We start from the raw sequence: 27,276 nt of genomic DNA, 5'->3' as shown, positions 1-27,276 counted from the left end.
AGAATTTCATATCCAGCCAAACTAGGCTTCAGAAGTGAAGGAAGAATAAAATCCTTTGTGAACAAGCAAGTACTCAGAGATTTTGTCACCACCAGGCCTGCTTTACAAGAGCTCCTAAAAGAGGCACTACACATAGAAAGGATCAATCAGTACCAGCCATTCCAAAATCACACTGAATGCTAAAGAGCTTCAACATAATGAAGAATCTACAACAACTAACAGGCAAAACAGCCACTTAGCATCAAAATGGCAGTATCAAATTCACACATAACAATCTTAACCCTAAATGTAAATGGACTAAATGCACCAATCAAAAGACACAGACTGGCAAATTGGATAAAAATCCAAAACCCATCAGTGTGCTGTATCCAGGAAACCCATCTTACATGCAAGGATACACAAAGGCTCAAAATAAAGGGATGGAGGAAGATTTACCAAGCAAATGGAGAGCAAAAAAAAGCAGGAGTTGCAATTCTCATCTCTGATAAAATAGACTTTAAAGCAACAAAGATCAAAAGAGACAAAGAAGGCCATTACATAATGGTAAAAGGATCGATACAACAAGAAGAGCTAACGATCCTAAACATATATGGACCCAACACAGGAGCACCCAGATACATAAGGCAAGTTCTTAATGACTTACAGAAGGACTTAGACTCCCACACAATAATAGTGGGAGACTTTAACACTCCACTGTCAATACTAGACAGATCAACCAGACAGAAAATCAACAAGGATACCCAGGGCTTGAACTCAGACCTGGAGCAAGCAAACCTGGTGGACATTTACAGAACTCTCCACCCCAAATCCACAGAATACACATTCTTCTCAGCACCACATCACACCTACTCTAAAATTGACCACATAATTGGAAGTGAAGCACTGCTCAACAAATGCAAAACAACTGAAATCATAACAAACAGCCTCTCAGACCATAGTGCAATCAAGTTAGAACTCAGAATTCAGAAACCGACCCAGAACCGCACAGCTTCATGGAAACTGAACAACTGGCTCTTGAATGTTGACTGGGTAAACAACGAAATGAAGGCAGAAATAAAGAAGTTCTTTGAAACCAATGAGAATGAAGACACAACGTGCCAGAACCTCTGGGACACATTTAAAGCAGTCTCTAGAGGAAAGTATATAGCAATAAGTGCCCATATGAGGAGAATGGAGAGATCCAAAATTGACACCCTATCGTCAAAATTGAAAGAGCTAGAGGAGCAAGATCAAAAAAACTCAAAACCCAGCAGAAGACAAGAAATTACTAAGATCAGAGCTGAGCTGAAGGAGATTGAGACACGAAAAACCCTTCAAAAAATCAATAAATCCAAGAGCTGGTTTTTTTAAAAGATCAACAAAATAGACAGACCACTAGCCAGATTGATTAAAAATAAAAGAGAGAACAACCAAATAGATGCAATAAAAAATGATAAAGGGGAAATCACCACAGATTCCACAGAAATTCAAACCATCATCAGAGAATATTACAAACAACTCTATGCACATAAACTAGTAAACCTGGAAGAAATGGATAAATTCCTGGACTCCTGTGTCCTCCCAAGCCTAAACCAGGAGGAAGCTGAAACTATGAATAGACCAATAACAAGGTCTGAAGTTGAGGAAGCAATTAAGAGCCTACCACACAAAAAAAGCCCAGGTCCAGACGGGTTCATAGCCGAATTCTACCAGACACACAAGGAGGAGCTGGTACCATTCCTTCTAAAACTATTTCAAACAATCCAAAAAGAGGGAATCCTTCCCAAATCATTTTATGAGACCAACATCATCCTGATACCAAAACCCGGCAGAGACCCAACGAGAAAAGAAAACTTCAGGCCAATATCCATGATGAACATAGATGCAAAAATCTTCAATAAAATATTGGCAAGCCGATTGCAACAGCAAATCAAAAAACTTATTCATCATGATCAAGTAGGATTCATCCCGGGGATGCAAGGCTGGTTCAACATACGCAAGTCTATCAACGTAATTCACCACATAAACAGAACCAAAAACAAAAACCACATGATTATCTCAATTGATGCAGAGAAGGCATTTGACAAAATTCAACAGCCCTTTATGCTAAAAACCCTCAATAAACTCGGTATTGATGGAACGTATCTCAAAGTAATAAAAGCTATTTATGACAAACCAACAGCCAATATCATACTGAATGGGCAAAAACTGGAAGCATTCCCTTTGAAATCTGGCACTAGACAAGGATGCCCTCTGTCACCACTCCTATTCAATATAGTACTGGAAGTTCTAGCCAGAGCAATCAGGCAAGAAAAAGAAATAAAGGGTATTCAAATAGGAAAGGTGGAAGCCAAATTGTCTCTATTTGCAGACGACATGATAGTATACCTAGAAGACCCCATTGCCTCAGCCCAAAAACTCCTGAAACTGATAAACAACTTCAGCAAAGTCTCAGGATATAAAATCAATGTGCAAAAATCACAAGCATTCGTCTACACCAATAACAGACTTAAAGAAAGCCAAATCAAGAGCGAACTGCCATTCGCAATTGCTACAAAAAGAATAAAATACCTTGGAATACAACTCACAAGGAACGTAAGGGACCTCTTCAAGGAGAACTACAAACCACTGCTCAACGAAATCAGAGAGGACACAAACAGATGGAGAAACATTCCATGTTCATGGTTAGGAAGAATTAATATCGTGAAAATGGCTATACTGCCCAAAGTAATTTACAGAATCAACGCTATCCCCATCAAGCTACCATTGACTTTCTTCACAGAACTGGAAAAAACCACCATGAACTTCATATGGAACCAAAAGAGAGCCCGCATAGCCAAGTCAATTCTAAGCAAAAAGAACACAGCGGGGGGCATCACACTACCGGATTTCAAACTATACTACAAGGTTACAGTAATCAAAACAGCATGGTACTGGTACCAAAACAGAGATATAGACCAATGGAACAGAACAGAGGCACCGGAGGCAACACAACATACATACAACTATACAATCTTTGATAAACCCGACAAAAACAAGCAATGGGGCAAGGATTCCATGTTTAACAAATGGTGTTGGGAAAACTGGCTAGCCATGTGCAGAAAGCAGAAACTGGACCCCTTCCTGACACCTTACACTAAAATTAACTCCAGATGGATTAAAGACTTAAACATAAGACCTGGCACCATAAAAACCCTAGAAGGAAATCTAGGCAAAACCATCCAGGACATAGGAGTAGGCAAGGACTTCATGAACAAAACACCAAAAGCATTGGCAACAAAAGCCAAAATAGACAAATGGGACCTAATGAAACTCCACAGCCTCTGCACGGCAAAAGAAACAGTCACTAGAGTGGATCGGCAACCAACAGAATGGGAAAAAATTTTCGCAGTCTACCCATCTGACAAAGGGCTGATATCCAGAATTTACAAAGAACTCAAACAGATTTACAGGAAAAAAACAAACAAGCCCATTCAAAAGTGGGCAAAGGATATGAACAGACACATTACAAAAGAAGACATATATGAGGCCAACAATCATATGAAAAAATGCTCATCGTCACTGGTCATCAGAGAGATGCAAATCAAAACCACATTGAGATACCATCTCACGCCAGTTAGAATGGCGATCATTAAAAAATCTGGAGACAACAGATGCTGGAGAGGATGTGGAGAAAAAGGAACACTTTTACACTGTTGGTGGGAGTGTAAATTAGTTCAACCATTGTGGAAGACAGTGTGGCGATTCCTCAAGGCCTTAGAAATAGAAATTCCATTTGACCCAGCCATCCCATTACTGGGTATATATCCAAAAGACTATAAATCGTTCTACTATAAGGACACATGTACACGAATGTTCATTGCAGCACTGTTTACGATAGCAAAGACCTGGAATCAACCCAAATGCCCATTGATAATAGACTGGATTGGAAAAATGTGGCACATATACACCATGGAATATTATGCAGCAATCAGAAATGATGAGTTCGTGTCGTTTGTAGGGACATGGATGAATCTGGAGAACATCATCCTCAGCAAACTGACACAAGAACAGAAAATGAAACACCGCATATTCTCACTCATAGGTGGGTGATGAAAAATGAGAACACATGGACACAGAAAGGGGAGTACTAAACACCGGGGTCTATTGTGGGGAAAAGGGGAGGGCCAGAGGGAGGGGGAGGTGGGGAGGGATAGCCTGGGGAGAAATGCCAAATGTGGGTGAAGGGGAGAAGAAAAGCAAAGCACACTGCCATGTGTGTACCTACGCAACTGTCTTGCATGCTCTGCTCATGTACCCCAAAACCTATAATCCAATAAAAAATTAAAAAAAAAAAAGAAATTACCGTTTAGGGGCCATGCAGCCTGCAGCTCCAAGAGTCTGAACCTTCCCAAATTGCTCCTGTTTACATCACTACTGTAAAACCTAAGATCAGTGCTTGAAATATTTTGCAAAGCCTGTACTCCATGCACCAGCTGATACCACCCAAACTGGTAATCTGGCTTCATCAGTTCCGTGATCCCACCCAGGAATTGACCCCCTTTGATTTCATCTCCGACCTGACCAATCAGCACTCCCCACTTCCTGAGCCCCTACCTGCCAAATTATCCTTAAACACTCCGATCCTGGAATGCTCGGAGACTGATTTGAGTAATAACAAAACTCCGGTCTCCTTCCCAGCTGGCTCTGTGAGAATTACTCTTTCTCCATAGGCAATTGGCAAGGTGAACCCACTGGGCAGTTATGTCACTGGTACTTTGACATGTTGTTTCTCATTCATATTTTTTGAAGCATGGACTCTGGTCAGACTAACTGGGTACATATCTTTGCTTCCCTCCTTACTAGCTGTGTGACATTGACCAAGTGACTTGACCTTTCAGATCCTGATAGTAGTAACTACTGCAGGTGGAAATGAAGTGGAATGAGGTGGATAGGGCCTAGCTGATTCCTGACCCTACGATCTTTACTGAGTGACAAGGCAGATGATGTCACAGAGAAGAGCTGGGCACCTGGTAGCTAAGGTTATATCACTGCAAAAGGTGTGTGATTTTTCCTTTTAATCTTTGCTCTCTGGGGCTATGGTGATCTCTTGAAAAAACTCAGCAGGAAGGAGGAAGGAGTCTGGGCTCCCTGCCCCAGGGGGCTGAAGTAGTTGCTATCCCCACGGGCTAAGCTGGCAACTGGGGTGAACTGTAGACCACCACCAAGAACAGTTCAAAGCCTTTGCCCATTTGAAGCCAAGGCTGTCTCCTCAGTCCCTGCTCCCAGGGTCTGTGACCTTGTTCCTGCTGTGTGTGCTCAGCTTGGGTTAGGATGACAAGGCATTACAAAGATCAGTAAGACCTGCGCTATTATGAGTTCCTCACATGCAGTCTCTCACTTAATCCTCAAAAGACCCCTGAGATGTGGCATGGTTTTCACTCTCACCTTGCTGCTGAGGAATATGAAGCTCAGTGAGGTTAAATTGCTGAGGCCACACTGTCACTAACAAGTAGAGCTGCAATCAAGCCAGGAGCTTTCTAATTTTATTTTAGTTTTGAGATGAGTGTCACTCTGTCCCCCAGGCTAAAGTGCAGTGGCACAATGTCAGCCTACTGCAACCTCTGCCTCCCAGGTTCAAGTGATTCTCCTGCCTCAGCCTCCTGAGTAGCTGGGATTACAGGCATGCACCACCAAGCCCTGTGGAGACAGTGTTTCACCTTGTTGACTAGGCTGGTCTTGAACTCCTTCTCTGGAAAACTCTGCCTCTACCGTGAAAGCTCTCTCTCTCTCTTTCCCTCCCCCCACAAAGAGGCTCTCCTATCTTTACATACCGCCCTGGCCTTCCCGCCGCCGCAGCCACCTCCCGCCGCTTCTGCCTCATCAGCAGTCCCCAGTTTCCCGCCGCCCGGTTTCTGCCTCATCAGCTCTCCCCGACTTCCCGCCGCCCGGCTTCCCGCCTAGTGGTTCAAACTGGCCAACAGTTGCCCACCACCTCAGCCCCCAACTTTTCCACTCCTCCAGCCCTTCTACCCCTATAAAACAACCCTGCCCCTCTGAGCGGCGCGGCCATTTTTCCTTTTCGTCCCGGCTGGCACGCCCGGAGGCTCTTTTCTCTCAATAAAGCCTGAACTTAAGAACTTTCTCCTAGCCTGCGGTCCGGTTTTTTCCGAACGAGCTCAGTCCTCCCGCAGAGGGTAGGTCGGACAAGTGGTGCCGAAACCCGGGACGGGAGGGGCTGTTGGCCCAGCCATGGCCCCCCTCCCCGACCTACCCAACACTGGCCCTGCCACCACGCTCCGATTAAGGTAAGCCAAGTTTTTCTTGTTTTGCCTTCCTCCGCTTCCCGTCTCCTCTTCCTATGGCACGGTGCAGTTGCTCCCTCTCCGGCGTTCCGCACGGACTCCTTGCCTAGTCTTGGCCAAGCCAAGGTAGTCTTCCGTTCTGGCTCCAGGAGCCTTCCGAGGGACAGCCGCCAGACGGGGGACGCCCCTCTGACCGCTTCCCTTTCCGTACTTAATTGTACTCCGGGGAATTTGCAGCGAACGGGGATGCCTTTTCGTTGCATCTGCCCTTCTGCGCCGGAGAGTCTGTAGCTGCACCTGCCATGGGAAATTCGGAGTCCAAAATACCTCTGAGCACCCCCCTTGGGTGCTTGCTGCGAAATTTTACCAAATTGGGATATTCCCAAACCCTCAGAAAGAAAAAGCTTGTCTTCCTGTCTCAGGTGGCTTGGCCCAAATATAAACTCAGTAACCAGTCACATTGGCCCCTGACTGGCACTTTTGATTTCAACACCCTCCGAAATCTCGACGATTTTTGTCGCCGCGCGGGCAAGGACAATGAAATTCCTTACGTCCAGGCTTTTTGGGACCTCCGTACCCACCCCGACCTATGTTCTTCCTGCTCCACCCACCAAATCCTCTTGGCTCGAATCCCCCGTAAATCTTCCTCCACTACCTCTCCCCCTCCCTACTCCTCACCAGAGGATCTGCCTGAACATCTGTCCTCTCCTGCCAATCTCAGCAACCAGTCGCCATCAACGGCACGCTCTTCCTCTGCTCCCTCTGCACCTCCTACCTCAGAGGCCATGCCTCACTCTTCCTCTACTCCCTCCGAGCCCCCTCCCTCAGAGGCTGCACTTCCTCTTGCCTCTCCGGTGGCGGCCCACACCCGCTCTCACCGGCCAGCTAACCTGGCCCCACTCCGAGAAGTAGCAGGCGCAGAAGGTTTAGTCAGGGTCCATGTTCCTTTCTCACTTCAAGACCTGTCCCAAATTGAGAGACGTTTAGGATCCTTCTCAGCCGACCCGTCCACCTATATTAAGGAATTCCAATACCTCACTCAAGCCTACAGCCTCACTTGGCATGATATTCGCGTTGTCTGTTCCTCCACCCTCACAGTGGAGGAGCATGAGCGCAGCCAGAAACCAAGCAGATAAAGACCATGCTATAAATAACCAGATCCCCCTAGGCCCCGAAGCAATCCCAGGTGAAGACCCCCAATGGGACTATCAGGCTAATCGAGGGTCTGATATACCCAAGAGGGACCGCATGATTAGATACCTCCTCAGGGGAATGGATGCTGTATCTAACAAAGTTGTAAACTATGATAAACTGAGAGAAATCACCCAACTACCTGATGAGAATCCCGCCCTCTTTCTCGCCCGCTTGCAAGAAGCCCTAGTCCGGTATACTCGGCTAGATCCAGCCTCCCAGAACGGGGCCACTGTATTAGCCTCCCATTTTATCTCCCAATCAGCACCCGACATAAGAAAGAAACTAAAGAAAGCAGAAGAGGGGCCAGAGACTCCCATCCAAGACCTGGTAAAAATGGCCTTTAAAGTATTCAATGCCAGGGAAGATGCGGCTGAGGCTGCCCGCCAAACTCGCATGAAGCAGAAGGCTGCCCTCCAGACCCAAGCCCTAGTGGCGGCTCTAAGGCCGGCAGGGAACCAGAAGCCCAAGGCCGAAACCCATGCCCCTCCGGGAGCATGTTTCAAATGTGGAAAGGAAGGACACTGGTCCCGAGCCTGTCCACAACCACGGCCACCAACTAAGCCTTGCCCTATCTGTCAGCTCCCGGGACACTGGAAGTCAGACTGCCCCAGCTTCCCCAGGGTGCCGGTTCCTCAAAACAGACACACTGGCGTTACGCAGCCGGCGGTCACCCTCAGTAGGGAGGAGCCTGCTTGCCAGGAGCCGACCTCTGAGGGAGCTCCGTTCCCCAGTCTACTAGGGCTGCTAGATGACTAGCGGGGCCCTGGCTTACCGACTCCGGTTACCCTCGCCGAGCCAAGGGTCAAAATTCAGGTAGCGGGTAAAAGTGTCTCGTTCTTGCTCAACACGGGGGCTACCTACTCTGCACTTCCTTCTTATTCTGGCCGTCTCACCCCTTCCCAGGTCTCGGTCATGGGAATCGATGGGACCCCGAGTATCCCCTACCAAACCCCACCACTCATGTGCTCATATAACTCCACTCCCTTCACCCACTCCTTTTTAGTAATCCCCACCTGCCCAGTTCCCCTTCTGGGGCGAGACATCCTTTCAAAGCTGAAGGCCATCATAACCTTCCCCTCCGCCAACCCACGCAGTCTCTTTCTCCTAGCCCTCACCTCAGACACTGAACCCCAAAAAGCCCTGTCAGAACTACTCCCTGAAGTCCACCCTCAGGTCTGGGACATTAACAACCCGTCTGTAGCTACACACCACCAGCCAGTTCAAGTCCGCCTTAAAGACTCCTCGCCTCATTTTCTCTGCCGCCCCCAATTTCCTATCTCTAAAGCCCACCGTATGGGTATCCGACCCATCATAGAGAAACTAAAAGGTCAAGGCCTCCTAATTCCCATTAACTCCCGTGTAATACCCCCATCCTCCCAGTACGAAAACCCTCAGGACAATATAGACTAGTCCAGGACTTGCGCTTAGTCAATGAAGCTGTAATTCCCATACATCCAGTTGTCCCCAACCCGTACCCCATTCTCTCTAACATTCCCCCAGAGACCACCTGTTTCTCAGTCTTAGACCTAAAGGATGCCTTCTTTACTATACCTCTACACCCCAACTCCTACTTTATCTTTGCCTTCACTTGGGATGATCCCCTCACGAACATGTCCCAGCAACTGGCCTGGACAGTCCTTCCACAGGGCTTCCGAGATAGCCCACACCTATTCGGCCAGGCACTCGCCACTGACCTACTTCACTGCAACCTCAAGCCCTCTCACCTCCTCCAGTACGTAGATGACCTTCTTATCTGCTCCCCCACCTGCCAGGAGTGCATCCAGGCCACCACCGCCCTACTCAATTTCCTAGGAGATAAGGGATACCGGGTGTCACCAACCAAAGCACAAATAGCCTCACCCACCATCACCTACCTAGGCATACAGCTCACACCTGGGCGACGGTCCATCACAATCGACCGACTACAAGCCTTAAAGGCGCTCCAGGCCCCCGAGTCAGCAAAAGAAATCCTCTCCTTCCTAGGACTGGTAGGTTTTTTCCGCCATTGGGTACCTAATTATGCTTTGCTAGCAAAACCTCTATACCATGCTGCTGTAGAAGCCCCCGAGGGACCACTCTCCTCACCAGGTTCTGTCAACCGGGCATTCAAGTCACTGCTTAGTGCCCTATGTACTTCCACCAGCCTAGCCCTGCCTAATCCCAACTTACCCTTCCAACTATATACAGACGAGAAACAACATACAGCTGTAGGAGTGCTAGTCCAACCAGTTGGAAAGACTCTTCTGCCTATAGCCTACCTGTCTAGACAACTTGACCCAACTGAGCGAGGATGGCAGCCATGTCTTAGAGCCCTAGCTGCAGCCGTCACCCTAACCACAGAAGCTCTTAAGATCAATCTACAACTCTCACTCCAAGTCTTTTCTCCACACAGGTTGACTGAACTGCTCAGTCAACACTCTCTGCCCCACCTCGGGCCCTCCCGTATTCAACTGCTTCACCTACTGTTTATTGAGAACCCCAACATCACTCTTTCTCACTGCTCCTCATTAAACCCAGCTACCCTCCTCCCTTGCCCTCTGTACTCCAGCCCCCTACATTCCTGTACTGAGATCCTCAAATTAGCCCAGTCTCCTCGTCCCGACTTGCTACCTCAACCCCTACCATCTGCCTCCATTACCCTATTCGTTGATGGCAGCTCTATACCTCATCCCACCGGCCCACGGAGAGTGGCCTATGCTGTAGTAACTCACTCTGAAATTATAGAGACCCGCCCCCTTCCTCTTGGGACCACTTCACAACAGGCTGAATTAGTCGCCCTTACTCAGGCCCTATCCTGGTCCCAGAACAAAGAAGTAAATATATATACTGACTCCAAGTATGCCTTCCTCATAGCTCACTCACACTGCATGATCTGGAAGGAACGAGGCTTCCTCACCACTAAGGGCACGCCCGTTCTCAATGGAAAACTCATTGCTGCCCTTATTCAAGCCGTTCAACTCCCTAGCAAGGTAGCCATCGTCCACTGTAAAGGGCATCAGTCCCTGAACTCACCCATAGCCGCAGGGAATGCCTTTGCAGACAGGGTAGCTAAAGACACAGCAAGAAACCGTCCACCACCCACCTCCACTCTCTGTTTCTTGTCCAAGTCATATAGCCCTCAATACTCTACCTCAGAACTCCAGGCCCTCCAGTCTACCCCCGGGGTACGGTTCAGGGATGACTGGGCCTTCAAGCATAACCTCCTCATCCTCCCCGAAAAGCAAAAGTACCAGATAATCCAAGACATCCACAATTCACTCCACATTGGGCCTAAAGCCTTATACCAGTTCCTCAACCCACTTTTTCACCCTCACCATCTCCTCAGTACCATACAGGAAGTCCAGTCCTCATGTACTGTCTGCACAAAAACTAATTCCCAGGGTTCCTGTCATCCTCGGCGCCAGCTTCATCAGCTACGCGGGTTCCTACCTGGCCAAGACTGGCAAATTGATTTCACCCATATGCCAAAGCACAAACAGTACCGGTATCTGCTAACCATTGTTGACACTTTTTCAGGCTGGATTGAAGCTTACCCCACAGCCTCTGAGTCTGCCGGGACAGTAGCCACTCATCTCATTCAAGACATCATCCCACGCTTTGGACTCCCGGCTACCATACAGTCAGACAACGGCCCAGCCTTTATCTCCAAAGTCATTAATGCCGTTTCTACCTCTCTAGGAATTCAGTGGAAGCTACACGCCGCCTACCATCCTCAGTCCTCTGGTAAGGTGGAACGGGCCAATGGCCTAATAAAGGAGCATCTGACCAAGCTCATGCTTGAGCTCCGCCAATCCTGGGTAACCTTGCTTCCTATCGCCCTCACCAGGTTGAGAGCAAGCCCCCAGGGCCCATCACAGCTTAGCCCGTTTGAGCTGCTGTACGGTCGCCCCTTCCTACTTTCAACTCCCCCACCACCAGAGACCACTCCTCTAGACAGCTACCTCCCCTACTTTACTCTCCTTCGCAGCCTTCTCCGAGAACACGCCAACGCTTCTCTTCCCCAACCCACCCAGCCATCTGAAAATATACAGAAAGTCTCCCCCGGGGACTCAGTTCTTATCAGGACCCTCTCCCCAAAACCCCTCACCCCCAAGTGGGAAGGACCATACACAGTCCTCCTTACCACTCCATCAGCTATAAGAGTTGCTGAAATCCCATCTTGGGTCCACTTGTCTCGGGTAAAAAAGGCCCCTCATGGACCCTCCCTATGCTGGAAGGCTGTTCCTACTGGCCCTTTATCTGTCAAACTTACCAGGGCCTAGCAGCCACACCCCCTACAGATGGAGATTTTTCCTAACTGAAAACTATACCAAAACCACCTTCATCTGTAATACCCCCCCATACAGCCACAACCATCTTCTTGCAACTTCCGACTGCCCCGCAGCCGGATGCCAAAGGGCCATATATCTGAACTTCACCAAATTCCACAACATCCATACTAATATACCTCTCATGTGCTTCAACCATGACCAACCATCAGGTGCATGCAATAATACTCCTTGGCGCTCCTGCATGGGATGTACTTGGATGAACTGTCGACTACATATAGCCGTCAAGTCCACAGTACCTGCCCGATCTCAGCTCAAAATCATCCCAGACATAGATGGAGAAGGAAACACCATTATCGGTTCTACACGGTATTCCATTCTCATACCTGACCCCTGGGACAACCGGTGGAAAAGCCCCCAGAAAGCTGCCGTGTATGACCACATAGATACCAAATATCCCTCTTCCCACCTGTACATCTGGCGGACATACATACGTACAGTCCACCAAGTCCACTCTGATATTAGTCTACAAGAAAAATCTCTGAATGACCAATTACAACCACATTCGTCTCCGTTTTCCTGGTTAACTTTTCTCCAAGAAGGAATCAAGTTAGCTAACCTCTCAGGACTAACTGACCTAACCTCATGCCTCATGTGTGCCTTCTTAGGACAGACTCCCTTCGTTGCAGTCCCTTACCCCATCCCTCTCAACCTTTCAGCCTCAACTTCTTCCTTCTCCCCCGTCAGGGAAGTCGATCTCTACACTCCACCTGATTTTGAACAGCTACCTGTGTGCTATTCCCTAGGCCGAAACTTCCCTAGCTGTAACAGAACTATACGGGTAACCACCAATATAACAGCCCCACGAGGAACGTTTTTTTGGTGTAACAGGACCTTAACAAAAACTCTCTACATCGGTCTTTCCTCATCTCTTTTATGCCTCCCAGTAACCCTAGTCCCTCGACTCACTATATATTCTTCAGCCGAATTCCAGATGCTGCAAGCTCCCCATCACCGCACCCGACGAGCTGCCTTCCTACCCATTGCCGTTGGAGTCTCCCTTGCTGGTTCAGCACTTGCAGCAGGATTCGGGGGAGGGGCACTAGTCCACTCTCACCTGGCCATAGCCCGACTGACCTCACAACTCCAAGCAGCTATTGATGACTCTACTGAGTCTTTAGCATCACTCCAATGACAGATCACCTCAGTTGCCCAAGTTGCCTTGCAGAACCGAAGAGCCCTGGACCTGCTCACTGCTGAATGAGGAGGGACCTGTATCTTCCTACAAGAAGAGTGCTGTTACTACATCAATGAATCCGGCCTAGTAGAAACCCGAATCGAGAGCCTCCAGAAACTCAAAACTAACCTGCAGTCAGAAGTTCTCGGCTGAAGCCACAGCGTGGTGGTCTTCCTCTATGTATACCCTCTTGTCCCCATTGCTTGGGCCCCTAGTAGCCGTTTGCCTAATCTTACTTATTGCTCCTTGCTTTCTACAGTTCATACAGCGGCGCTTTCAAGAACTGACTCGAGTCACCATCCACCAGATGCTGCTCCAACCCTGCCCTGAACGAGTGCAAGAAACAGACCTCTCCCTGAACATCCAGGCTCCTTAAGAAAAGAGACCTCTTCAGAACCCCCCATCGACCCTTGTCAGCAGGAAGTAGCCAGAGAGACAACCGACGCCCCTGACCCCTTTTTCTTTTCTTTAAGGAGTCGGGAATGTCTGGAAAACTCTGCCTCTACCGTGAAAGCTCTCTCTCTCTCTTTCCCTCCCCCCACAAAGAGGCTCTCCTATCTTTACATACCGCCCTGGCCTTCCCGCCGCCGCAGCCACCTCCCGCCGCTTCTGCCTTATCAGCACTCCCCAGCTCCCCTCCCGCCGCTTCTGCCTCATCAGCACTCCCCAGTTTCCCGCCGCCCGGTTTCTGCCTCATCAGCTCTCCCTGGCTTCCCGCCGCCTGGCTTCCCGCCTAGCGGTTCAAACTGGCCAACAGTTGCCCACCACCTCAGCCCCCAACTTTTCCACTCCTCCAGCCCTTCTACCCCTATAAAACTACCCTGCCCCTCTGAGCGGCGCGGCCATTTTTCCTTTTCATCCCGGCTGGCACGCCCGGAGGCTCTTTTCTCTCAATAAAGCCTGAACTTATGAACTTTCTCCTAGCCTGCGGTCCGGTTTTTTCTGAACGAGCTCAGTCCTCTCGCAGAGGGTAGGTCGGACACTCCTGACCTCAAATCTACCTGCCTTGGCCTCCCAAAGTGCTGGGATTACAGGCAAGAGGCATCACGCCTGCCTCTGTCTGGCCCACCATATGACACACTCCAGATTCTGATTTGCACTTTTGACTAGTACCTTGGGGGAATCCTGTATTTTTGATCTGATTTGCAAATCGTGCTTTGAGAAACATGACCCAAATTCTCATTCTGAAAAGAATTCCGGAGTGGAGTTGCCTTAAACCAGAGGTTCTCAACTAGGGGTGATTTTGTGCCCCAGGAGACATTTGGCGATGTCTAGAGACACTTCTGGTGTTAAAGCTAAGTCTGACCTAAATCTGCCTCCTTATATATTTTAAGTTTGGCCTAAAGGTTTCTCTGTACATAGTGAACTGTAACCTAACTTGATATGTAAACAGACAAACCTACCTTGGTACCAATTACAGTTTCAGCCAATCACAGGCAGCCAACTGTTCAAACCCTGTTCAAATAAGGCAAACACGGTGCCATAAAACCAATCCAGCAGTTTCTGTACCTCGCTTCTGTTTTCTGTGTGTCGTTTTCCTTTTTCTGTCCATAAATGTTATCTAACCATGTGGCAGACCTGGAGTCTGAACCTATTGTGGTTCTGTGGGCTGCCTGATTTTAGAATTGTTCTTTACTCAGTTAAACTCCGTTAAATTTAATTTGTACAACGTTTCAACACTGGTTGTCATAACTTGTGGGGAGGTTGCTGCTCAAATCTAGTGGGTAGAGACCACGGATATACCCCATGTTGGGGTGGGGGCTCGGGTTCCGTCCTGTGCACTGTGCACAGTGTGCATTTTCCCCAAATGTTAATTCGTTCTGAGGTTGAGAAGGCTTGTCTTTAAGTAAAGCCAGGACCTCTGGTGTCCCTGGGAAAGGCGACAACAACCTGAATATAAAGTGAAAAAAAAAACATTTCATTCTTGACTTTAAAGAAAACCAAAATATTTCACCCCAAAATATATTTCTTTGACACATTTTGAGATGGCTGTTCAGAGCGCCAGCAAAGAGAAGCAGCTCTGCAAATCTGTCTTTTGTGGGGAGAGATTTGCACCTGTAGAGAAAATCTGCACTGATGCAGCCAGATTTTTTCTTAGTCTCTCCCTTGTCCGGATCTAGGAAAGATGAACTGACAGGCTGACACCTTTAAAGGTCTGAAAGAAACATTTACCATCTATTCTCTCTAAGAGCTGCTACCTATGAGGTCTTATCTGCATAACAAGACCACCTTTGCCAGCCAGGTCTCCTCTTCTTCTCCCATAACCTTGTTTTGACAACATAGCACATTTTGAGATCTCCCAAGGCCCCATTCATTCTGTAACCTCAAGATGGTATAAAAGCCTTAATTATCTGGCCATTTCTTTGAGATCTTATACGTTGTAGGACTCTCCTGCACGTTAATAAATTTGTATGCCTTTTGTCCTGTTAATCTGCCTATTGTCAGTTGATTTTTCAGCAAGCCTTCAGAGGGCGAAGGGGAGGTTTTCCCTTGGCCCCTACATATTGGTTTCAAGCAGCTGAGATTCCAGTGATTGATGGAAATTCAAGGCAATGATTTCCAACCTTATCAGAACAGTACTCCCCTTTAATAATAAACAGTTGTAGGAAAACTAAGGCTGTAATAATTACAAATGCCAGTAGATTCAGGTGTGTTATATTGAGAACTGGTGGTGTCAGGATTTTGCAGAACAATGAACGACTTGTGCTAAAAGTTCCCTACAGAGCCAAACACAAACTTTTGATTCATATAGTAGTTGATTTCCAGAAAAACTCAGTGCTTATTAAAATTGCTAAAAATACTTTAGTGTTTAGTTGTAAAATGCTGTGAGCATCTATCCTCAGATAATCTTGAGCAGGTTTTCACACACTATGCAGGTCTAGCAGAGCATTCAGAAGCCCTGCAGGACCGGAGAGGATCCTTCTTTTTCCTGGACTTTATGAGCAATGAGTGTTGCTTAAAATCCCCAGCTGTGGCTCATTAATATCTAAGGTGCCCCTCCCTTGGGTATGCTAACCAAAAAACACATAATATTCTAAATTCCCTCTAGCAGTGTACCACCTCTGCAGAACCACGGATTTGAGTTTTAGAGAGTAGTTTTGATTATCAACTATTACTGCCTTATATGCTGATTTCAATACTTAACCCCACCTCCGACCCCCTGCCTCACACTGCCAGTGTGAAACCCCGTGTATGTGGAAAGTTGAATCGAGTTTGCTCCTTAAAAAAACGATCAAACTGTAGGACCCAGTGGGGTGGCTCACACCTGTAATCCCAGTACTTTGGGAGGCTGAGGCGGATGGATCACTTGAGGCCATACAAAAATTAGTCAGGCATGTTAAGTGCAGTCCCAGATACTCAGGAGGCTGAGGCAAGAGAACACTTGAACCTGGGAGGCAGAAGTTGCAGTGAGCCAAGATTGTGCCACTGCACTCCAGCCTGGGCAACAGAGTGAGACTCCATCTAAAAAAAAAAAAATCAAACTGTACCCTCAGTGTTGATCACCTCTACCTTGAAAGATCTGGATGGTGAATCTTTTCAACATCCCACTCTGTTGAGTGTGTGGTCCCTGGAAGTATTCCTTTTTTTCTTCATATACTAAATCGAGTAATAATAACATGACATTTAGTGGACAGAAAACCATGACGGAAAATGTTATGCTGGTAGCTGCTATGTAGAACTGATTGGCCCTGCCCCCAATGCCAAATTTGAAATATTTGAATGATTCTTAATATACTCATCATGGCTAAAATTATGAGAAGATTGCTGTTTGGCTTCCACAGCTTCTCCCTGCATCCCCCAAGGTCTCAGGATTTCAAATGACAGGCTCCATACCCTGCCTTCCTGGGGGCTGGGAGCAGCACAGGGATCTCTGCCATATGCCTGTGACCTGGATTGCCCAGTGACTCTGAAACACTCATAAGCAGATTTGCATCCTTTACAGAGAAAGAGGGGAGCTTGTTTCCACAGCTGCTGTCTTCTCTTCTCCCTTGCACTTTTGGCAACCTATATGTATTGATACCTTTTCATATTCAGGCAGAGAAAGTCACATCTGGCTGCCTTAGTATGCTGATAAATGTTTATAGCACTTACCACTTGCCAGGGTGTAAATACTCCCACACTGTCTGATGTGAAACTAACAACTAGCTATCACTGAATGTGGAGTTGGGGAAAGAGGTATTAGCGCACCATTAGATGGTATTCCCATTATTCAGATAAAATATTCATAAATAATCTCAAGACTATAGTTAATAGTAACGTTTTGAAATTATTTTAGATCTATAGAAGAGTTGCAAAGGTAATACAGAGGGTTCCCATATGCCTTTTACCCAGCACCTCCTAATGTTAACATCTTATATAACCACGATACTGTAAACCAAAAATAAAATTCTAAGGTCCCTCAACCATCTAAATGAACCCCTCCTTTTGTCCAAGAGCATTCCAGAGTTAACCTGAAAAACTAGTTCAGGTCATGATGGAAGAGGGGGTTGGACAAGCCTCATTATAGCCCTCTAGCATTAGTATCAACACAGACCTTAAGTCTGATAAAAACGCATTTACAGTCTATTTTCTCTGAAGCCTGCTACCTGGAGACTTCATCTGCATGATGAAACCTGGGTCGCCACAACCACTTATCATAACCCAGACAATCTTTTCTACTGATAATAACTTTTTCAACCAATTGCCAATCAGAAAATGTTTAAATCTATCTAGGACCTGGAAGCACCACCCTGGCTTTGAGTTGCCCCACCCTTCCAGATCAAACCAATGCAAACCTTACATGTACTGACAGATGTATTGTCTCCCTAAAATGTGTAAGGCCAGCTGTCCCCTGACCCCCTTGTGCACATGTTATCTGGACCTCCTGAGGCTGTGTCGCGGGCATATCTTTAACCTTAACAAAATAAACTTTCTAAATTGATTGAGAGCTGTCTCAGATACTTTTGAGTTCACAAAACATTGATCAAAACTAATGAATTTACATTGGTAGAAACATATATCCCTTTGTGAGAGAGAGGTGATGTGTCATACTTAGCAAAAGGCAACGTGCACATTTCTTAGGCTATGAAATTTACACCATAGCTTGGAATGAGGCTTCTTGACTCACTGTGATGAACTTTATTTCTCTGAAAAAAAAATTAGAGTTTCATGAAAATCTGACTACGTATATAGAATTCTGTTGCTTTAATGAATTTCATCTATACTCTGTCAAGTCTAAATATGTCTAAAAACCTTTGAGAATGGGCAGTTATACAAGAGTGGTAAGCAGGAAAATAATATGAACAGATTTCAGTTTTAAGAAAGCGATTCTGGAAGCTATTGTGGAGACTCAGAAAACAATACCCCAAAATAAACGCTTCAGAAGCAAATGTTGTTCTCTGACCTTCTCCTGCCCTCCTGTCTCTCAGTCCCATTCTCTCCAGAGGGGCCACAGAAGCTAGAATTATTCTTCCCCAAGGCAGGTTCTAGAAACCAGAAACCCTTTTCCCCAAAGTCAGCCAAAGAACCTAAAAACATTACTCTAACTTTCCCTCCCACTATTTGTGTCTGGCTATACAGAAATTCTCCGACCTACCTAGTTTGGCTGTAGGTCCTAAGACCTCCATTCCAGAGAGGATCCTGCCCCATACCCAGAAGGAAGGAAAGCTGCTCAGAGAGGTCAAGAAGGATCTAGACATAAAAGCCTTGCCGGGTTTCTCCACTCAGTCTATTAGCGTTAGATCACAACATTTTTGTCCAATCACATTTCTACACGGCTGTCCATACTTTGTTGAATGTAAGCCTAAAAATGGACAGTTTGCTCTATGTTTGGGTCTTCATACTAAAGGCTCCCGAGTCATGTAAAACTATGATCTCAAATAAATTTGTATGCCTTTTCTCCTTATTAACCTGCTTCTTGTCAGTGATTTTCAGATTCAGGGGGCAAAGAGGAAGTTTTGTTATGGCTCCGACCCTATGAAAAGAATGCACTGGAGCAAAGAAACCAGAAGATAGCTTAAAAGAAACTATTGTAACAGTCCAGGCAGGACTTACTAAAGATCAGAATTAAGGCAACAGCAATGGGGATAGAGAGGCCAAGATGGTTTCAAGCAATGCGAAGGAGAGGGAATCTACAAGACTCCATCAATTCCATAAGGCCCCAGTGACTGATTGACAGTAGAGTTGGGTACTGAAAGTTAGGTTTCTGACTTGAAGAGAACATTGGAGAGGGGACAGGTGTTGAGCTGAAATGTTGCTAAAATGCTTGTGGGATTACCTGAGCTTCTGAAATGTCATATAAAGCATTTGTGGGATTACTAAGAAGCATGAGTAGATCAAGTTCATCTTCAGAAACTTTTTATCACATGTTAGGCTAGGGGATCAATTTACTGAACTGAACTTCATACAATTAAAGTTCCTTATCATTCTCTCTATCATGTAATTTAGAGAGCCAGCAGAGAACAAAGACACAGGTCAACAAGATTCTTTAAAAAGCTCACTTGTTCTCCTTCTCTACTTCCATTTACCCTGAGAATAAAGAAGAATAAAGGGGTGAGAAGGGCCTGTCTTCATTCCTCTTGCTCTTTCCATAGAGGACAAGAAGGCAGGGCTGAGCAGTGTCTTCATCCCTCATGGAATTCCAAGGTGGATGCCATTTGTGAAGTGCCTCCATGTTGGCCTGAACGTGCTAGGAGCTTTTAGCCACTCGCTTGGGTGTAATCCAACGTATGATGTAATAGTCAGCCGTCTGGATTAATCAGTCCCAGCTGTTGGACCCTCTGCTCTGTGTGGGGGTTCAAGCCTCTCCATCTGTTCCCGGGGCCTCTCCACTTAGCCCTTCTCTGCTTGAGCCTCCAGCCATGACAGATGGCTCTTTCTCAGTATTATGGATAATTTTTCTCTGATCAGTGTCTCAGCTCCAATTTGTGCTTAACATTTTTAACTGCCCCTCATCACTGCCATCACCTTAGGCATTTATGGAGATTCATTTATACTACATATGCATATGTATGGGTCTGCATGCATATAATGACTAGTGTGCACACACACACATAATTTCATTCATTTTACCATTCGCACACAACAACTAGCATCATGGTCATGCTGGTTGCCCCTCCCTCACTGGGTTATTTCTTTTGGAGAATCTATCCAGATGATCTTACTCACTGGAAAGGCGTGATACAAGGCAACTCAGCTGGGTGAAAACGTGGTTGGAGCATAAGAGTCCCAGCATCAGACAATAATAGAAACAGCAGTAGCAGCAGTGTATTTCTACAGCACTCTTAAACTCGGCTTGGATTCTCTACAATGGCTGTGGGTAGAAAAAATAGCAGGGTCTCTGACAAGTTGTGGATCATCTCCAAAACCCCTCTCCACCACATTTATGAGTACTTGAAACCACAAAAGTTATAATCTACCAGTCCCAAGGGCCTATTCTATATCCTGCTGCTCCAGCCAGGCAGCTTCATTTTTGGCTCTGAGAACCACATCTCTGTAATTACAAAACTCGAGTTCAAACAATGTGGGGATTTTCAGGAGTGGTTGAGAAACACTGTCAATAGAGAGACTGCACATGGCAGCTGTAGCCCAATCCAGGGAATATTCTCATCAGCAGACCACAGAACAGGCTTTGGAACAATGTATTTTACCACACCTGCTATCCCAGTCATCTTCACACGTGAAAGGATAAAATTTATACAGATGTTTCATTTCCTCCAGGGATTATTTCAAGGCAATGATAGTTTTCATTGATTATTTTATATCTAATTATTAGCACTGTTTGTTTTTTCTTTTTTTGGCTAATGATGATAGTAGTGGTTTCCTTTAAGACTGGACATCTAGGCCGTGTGGAGTGGCTCACGCCTGTAATCCCAGCACTTTGGGAGGCCGAGACAGGTAGATCACAAGGTCGGGAGTTCAAGACCATCCTGGCCAACACGGTGAAACTCTGTCTCTACTAAAAATACACAAAATTAGCTGGGCATGGTGGTGCGTGCCTGTAATCTCAGGTACTCAGGAGGCTGAGGCAGGAGAATCACTTGAACCAGGGAGTTGAAGGTTGCAGTGAGCTGAGAACATGCCACTACACTCCAGCCTGGTGACAGAGGAACTCCATCTTAAAAAAAAAAAAAAAAAAAAAAAAGACTGGACATCTGAAATAATCTATATTGCTTAGCAATCTTTATGTTTCATATATTTGATTTAAAAAAAATACTATTGCGGTGGTGGTCAACCAGAGTTGATTTTGCCCTCCAGGGGACATCTGGCAGTATCTGGAGACATTTTGGTTAACACAACTTCTGTGGGGGCGGAGGTGCTCCTGGCATCTAGCAGGTGGAGGCCAGGAATGCTGATAACATCCTACAGTGCACAGGAGGGCCACAGCAAGGTATTGGCTAGCCCCAAATGTCGATAGTGCCAAGGTCAAAAGCTCAACTCTATTGGATTATACGTTAATCATGCCCCGCTATGCTGTCAATAAATCTGACGAAAGCTGTTCTGTGAAAAGGAGAGCTCGAGGGTGTGAATTCCAGGTGCCAGGCGAGCCTTCTTCCAGAATATTTTGACCTGGATGAAGGCTCACCCCAGAAACCAAAACATTTTAGTTCGATCCTGACTAAATTCTGGGGCCAGCCAGAATATAGGGGCTGGCAGAAGCTGATGGGATTGTTTGCCCTGCCAGACAATCTAATTTTGAACTATTTTTGGTGGATGTCTTGGGGTCTGGCATCTTCTCCTTCCTCTTCAGTGCTTTTCTCAAGACTAAGGATTTTCTTAACCTAAAGTCACTTGTATAGCTAATCATATACTCTTTAAGAAGCAAGCAAAAGTGGTGTGCATAAAACAAGTACAAGATTGATTTAAGATTATTTTCTTTGGTTTTTTAAAAAATGAGAGTGGCTGGGCACGGTGGCTCATGCCTGCAATTCCAGCACTTTGGAAGGCTGCTGTGGGTGGATCGCCTGAGCTCAGGAGTTTGAGACTGGCCTAGGGAACATGGCAAAACCCTGTCTTTACCAAAAATACAAAAAATTAGCCAGGTGTGATGGCACATGCCTGTGGTCCCAGCTATTCAGGAAGCTGAGGTAGGAGGATTGCTTGGGCCTGGGGGGCGGAGGTTACAGTCAGCCGAGATCGCACCACTGCACTCCAGCCTGGGCAACAGAGCGGGACCCTGTCTGGAAAAAAAAAAAAAAAGAGAGAGAGAGGCAAAATACTGGGCTTCAGAGGCATGTATGTCCCTGCAAAGATTTTCACCAGGTCTGCCCACCTTTTTCTATTAAGCCATAAAACTTCTGAAGCCAGTCTTGCCCACAATATTCTATTTTCTAGAACCTGCAGAGTCAAAGTTCAATGAAGGATTTTTTTAAAAATTGTAAACCAGACTAAAAATAACCTAAAAAACTTACCTTTTTGAGAGTGCTGCTTCCGGATTGCAGCATTATATAAGAATGATATCTCCATCTTCTCATTACCGAATGTCCTGCTGCTCCTAATGACAGAATACAGAGAGGGGGAGCCTGTTGAGGCGGGCATGTGATGTTCCTTAAGCAGATGCCCCAAAAAGAACCGTGCTCTTTGTTTTGTCTCTGGTCAGCTTCTAGCACTTTTTCTAGTTCTCTGTAAGAAATAGAATTTATGAACATTGTTTAAAGCTGGTAATATTTTTAGGTGAGATAATTGTGTTATAGTTATGTTTTAAAAATGATCCTTATTTTTCGAGATAAATGCTTAACTATTTACGAATAAAACAATCCAATGTCTGGAAAGTAATTCAAAATAACCCAGAGTGGCTGGGCACACTGGCTCATGCCTATAATCCCAGCACTTTGGGAGGCTAAGGCTGGCATTGCTTGAGCCCAGGAACTCAAGACCAGCCTGGGCAACATGATGAGGCTCTGTCTACAAAACATACAGAAATGAGCCAGGTGTGGTGGTGCATTTCTGTGGTCCCAGCTACTTGGGTGGCTGAGGCAGGAGGACTGCTTGAACCTGAGAGGGCGAGACTGCAGTTAGCCAGGTTCATGCCACTGCACTCCAGCCTGGGTAACAGAGCAAGATCCTGTCTCAAAACAAAACAAAACAAAACAAACCAGCAAAAAACAAAAAATAGTTGAGAGGGAAGGGTATGAATGAAATGAAGTTGACCATGAGTTGACAATTGTTTTAACCTGGTGGTGAATACATGCCGGTGTATGTATGCTGATGGGATCCAGTAGAGTTGGAGCAATTGATGACCAAGAAAAGAGAAGAAATAGCCTAAGAAGCAAACATTTAATGATGCCACGTGAGGACATGTGGATTTCAGAGACTAAAGCCTCTTAAGTAATCACTTAAACTTGGAGTTTGAATTTGGAGCATGTTGAAAGCATTCACCCTCCATTCTGGTCATTTTGCCAGATATGGAAACATTTAGAAAATGAAGAAAGATGTTTCTAAGCCATATTAATTTCATTTTGGCTAGATTTTGCTCTTGATCTTTTTTCTTTTTTAACATATTGGGAGTCACACTGGGCATATTTGATACCTTTAAATATCAAGGCTTTATTTAAATGTTGAACCAATGCATTTGTTCTATAATCTTGACCTTATAAGGGTGATATTCTGGGCCAATATGCTCAAAGATTCTATAAGAATACTTTGGCTGATGTCACTTTCTTCCACCCCCTCAAAATAATGAATTACATAGAACTGTAACGTTTCCTCCTCCATTAGGTCAAGGGTGGGTGAAGCTTTCAAGCTGCTACCACTTTTTCCAAATAGTTTCACTCATTCTTACTCCTAATTAATCTACTGTATTATGTAGCAACCAAATAAATAGTCTCCTAAGAAAAGCATTCTCTCCTTGGCTGTTCTAGAAAACTCTGCTGACTCATTCACAGTTGGGCTTGAAGAATTTTTTCAGGCTCATAATGCCAATGAAGCCACACGTTTTCTGAGAAACACCTCCGCTTCCCTGACCTTAACTAAGAGGGAAAGCTTTTCTTTTGGGTTTTCAGTGTCTGGGCAACTTATGGGGTTTAGAATGCTTCAGGGATTTCTAAAGAATATATTCTACAAGTTAAACATTGAGTTGCTGTCTCTGCCACCTCTAAATTCCTTTATATGTATTATCAAATAGCCTTTTATGCTCAGGCCCTGGGTTCATAAGGACTGATTTGTGGCCATGCTGGTTGCCCCTCCCTCACTGGGTATTTCTTTTGGAGAATCTATCTAGATGATCTTACTTCCCAGAAAGGGGTGATATGAAGGCGACTCAGCTGGGTGAAAACGTGGCTGGAGCTTAAGAGTCCTAGCATCAAACAGTAATAGAAACTGCTGTAGCAGCACGAACACCAAGATGTTCCAAACTAAAAATACACACAAAGAATTCAAATAATAACAGTAAGATGGACCTCAATTTGTGGGAGAAACCTTCTGATGAAGTCTTGCTAAACTGAAATTGGAATGTAGATGTTTCCAGCTGAAGTCAATGAAAGTGATCACGTCTTTCTGCTGTTTATTTTTGATATGATGGTTTCAACTGATACTAGGTCTATCTGGACCTGGTCTAGCTTGTGCCTGTATTTTGTACTCAATTACCTAATTTATCCTAACACTATGAATCTACCCAATGTTGGTGTACCTACATGTTTGTACAAGTAGTCATTAAAAGCATGCCTGGTAGCGTAAATCAGTCAGTCTTCAGCTCATTGCTAATGGCATTTTCCTGTTTCTTTGATGGGCAATCCCACTCTTCGGAAGACATGCCTTTCCAGAGTTCAGTGGTGGAATTTTACTTTGACTTCCTGGTGATAGAGCCAGGCCAATCAGTCAATCTGGTCAGTTAACAGAGGATATATGGAGTAAACAAAAAGAGCCGGAGGAATAGAGTAGTCTGAGATCTAGTTTTGACTACAAACTTTTATCTGGGCAAATCATTTCAATTCTCTGAAGCTGTTTCCTCAACTATAAAATGAGAGATTAGAATGCTTATCCCCTAAGTTACTTTGATTTTTGCATTCTGATGGTGAATTTACTAAAGACTATTTACTAGGTAGAGTCCTCTATAGGAAATGCAAAGGTTTTAAGACATAACACTTCCTCTCAGAATGTATGCAATCTTGTTGGGAAAACATTTTTTAAAATAATACTAGTATATGCTACATCTTGTGGTTGTGATAGGGAGGTTATAAATGCTCTGTCCTCAAAGTTGAGGGGACCTTCATTCTAGCTGCTATTTGGTGGGAAATGTATGCAGAGGAATATTTAATTTTAACTGAAACAGATTCATTCCCATTACTGGGGTCAGAAGGCAAACACAGGCTGGGCGCGGTGGCTCAAGCCTGTAATCCCAGCACTTTGGGAGGCCGAGACGGGTGGATCACGAGGTCGAGAGATTGAGACCATCCCGGTCAACATGGTGAAACCCTGTCTCTACTAAAAATACAAAAAATTAGCTGGGCATGGTGGCGTGTGTCTGTTATCCTAGCTACTCGGGAGGCTGAGGCAGGAGAATTGCCTGAACCCGGGAGGCGGAGGTTGCGGTGAGCCGAGATAGCGCCATTGCACTCCAGCCTGGGTAACAAGAGTGAAACTCCGTCTCAAAAAAAAAAAAAAACAAAAACAAAAAAAAAAGAAGGCAAACACAAGAATAAGGGATTCTATAATCTAAAAGGGTCTTAAGGGTGTATAAGTAAGTAGTCATTAAAGTCATGCTTGGTAGAGTAAATCAGTCTTCAGCTCATCACCAGTGGCATTTTCCTATTTCCTTGATGGGAAATTCCACCCTTCAGAAGGCATGCCCACGCCAGACATACTATGCTAGCAATGCAATGCAAAATGGGGTCAATCCCCAACAAAACACATAAAAACCGTGAGAGTTTTTAGTTGAGTTGCATGGGTTACGAAAGGCCTCCCAATGAGGTAAACATTTAGATGGATATGGAATTTTGGAAGGAACCCGTTTGGATAAAAATCACTGTGGTATTTGTGATATGATGAGTTTCTTTCCTGAAAGCTTTATCAACCAAGGCAAGTTAATATTGGAGGGAGACACACTGTGGCTGGTTGTTCATGATCACAGAAGCGGTGAGAAAATAGGTTGAAGCTGTTCTTTAGCTTAACTGGATCCTGTTTAACAAGTATAGAAATCAAAAATAACAATTTAATGTTTTGTACATGGCTGTGTGGGCTCAGTAATCCATAGTTTCAAAAAATATGATTCTGATGTTCAGCCAGATTTAAGAGCCAATGCATTATTAGTCATATCTCCATGGAAGCACTGTGTTCAAATTGGGAACTTAAGTTCAAGGGAGAGATGTAGAACTTGGAGAAAATCCAGAGAACAGCAATCAAAGCCATTAAAAGTTAGGATGGTGAAATTCTAGAAGAAATGGTAAATGAAATGAAGAACAGAATGTTAAGGGAGAATTAGATTTTGAATATGGAAACCGCTGTTATATGGGTGGTAGCTGATAGTTGTTCTCTGGGTGTATGAGAGAATAAAAAAGTGGAAGTGAGCAAAAATGGGAGCAATTGGGATTTAAAACAGATTTGCCAGCAAAGTCTTGACAAGGCCTGTGAGAGAGTTGTTGGGAAGTTAAAAAAGGAGATTAGGGTATTTGGGTAGATTTTTTAAAGGTGTAATTTGCATTGATGTCAAAAGGCAAGAGACAGATAGGCAAAATATCATTACTTCATATATATTCAGATTACTCAGGGCTGACCTTTAATCTCATCTACCAAGGGGCCACAAACAAGAACACACTTAAAGAATGTTGATTTACATGACTAAGGGCCCTGGTCTCTCTCTGGTGATTATAGATACTTTCTGCATACTTGCAGGATGAAGAATAGGGAGGGAGAGGTTGTTTGTGTCCCTATGAATGTTGGAGGCTAGAAAAAATTGCACTGCATTTAAAAAATCCTCAGACACTCTAGTGATTGGCCATGATGGGGGTTCATTGCCATTGGTCCATGGAGTGGGGACTGAGCCTAGAATTAGATTAGGTCTGGAAGGGCATTTGCAGACACTCTAGTTTAGTGCTTCCCCAAGTGTGTTTGAGAAACAAACAGGATGGGAATGTTAGGACTGTTCCACTAAAGAAAAAAAGGACTTCCTTATTCATATAAATTCTTATAATGCTGAGCTAAAAAGTTAAATGTATTTATTGCAGGGATTCTCAGAGGCCTGATTCTTCCAGCAGGGCATAGTAGCAAGCATATGCAGTGGTATATCTTATCAGCACATTTCTCCATGAAATACTTTGAGACAAAAGGAGTAGCCTGGACCAACTCCCATCTCCAGTTTTTAAGAATAGCAGCCTGAAGTTCACAGAGGCAAAGGGAGTTA

The 27,276-nt window shown here is 45.2% G+C and overlaps 1 long non-coding RNA gene across 1 annotated transcript in view; it reads right to left on the bottom strand.

Annotated features, from left to right (window-relative positions):
* LOC103790178 (uncharacterized) overlaps nt 1–21,071 on the bottom strand; it is a 41,133-nt gene extending 20,062 nt beyond the window's left edge. Inside the window, exon 1 of the long non-coding RNA XR_616352.5 lies at nt 20,109–21,071. This is a non-coding gene — a long non-coding RNA (uncharacterized LOC103790178). The remainder of the gene's footprint in view (nt 1–20,108) is intronic.
* Between the last annotated feature and the right edge of the window lie 6,205 nt (nt 21,072–27,276).

This window comes from Callithrix jacchus, chromosome X, assembly GCF_049354715.1.
Source record: "Callithrix jacchus isolate 240 chromosome X, calJac240_pri, whole genome shotgun sequence".
NCBI lineage: Eukaryota > Metazoa > Chordata > Mammalia > Primates > Cebidae > Callithrix > Callithrix jacchus.
Note: the sequence above shows the minus strand (reverse complement) of the source record. Positions and strands in the feature narration are given on the sequence as shown.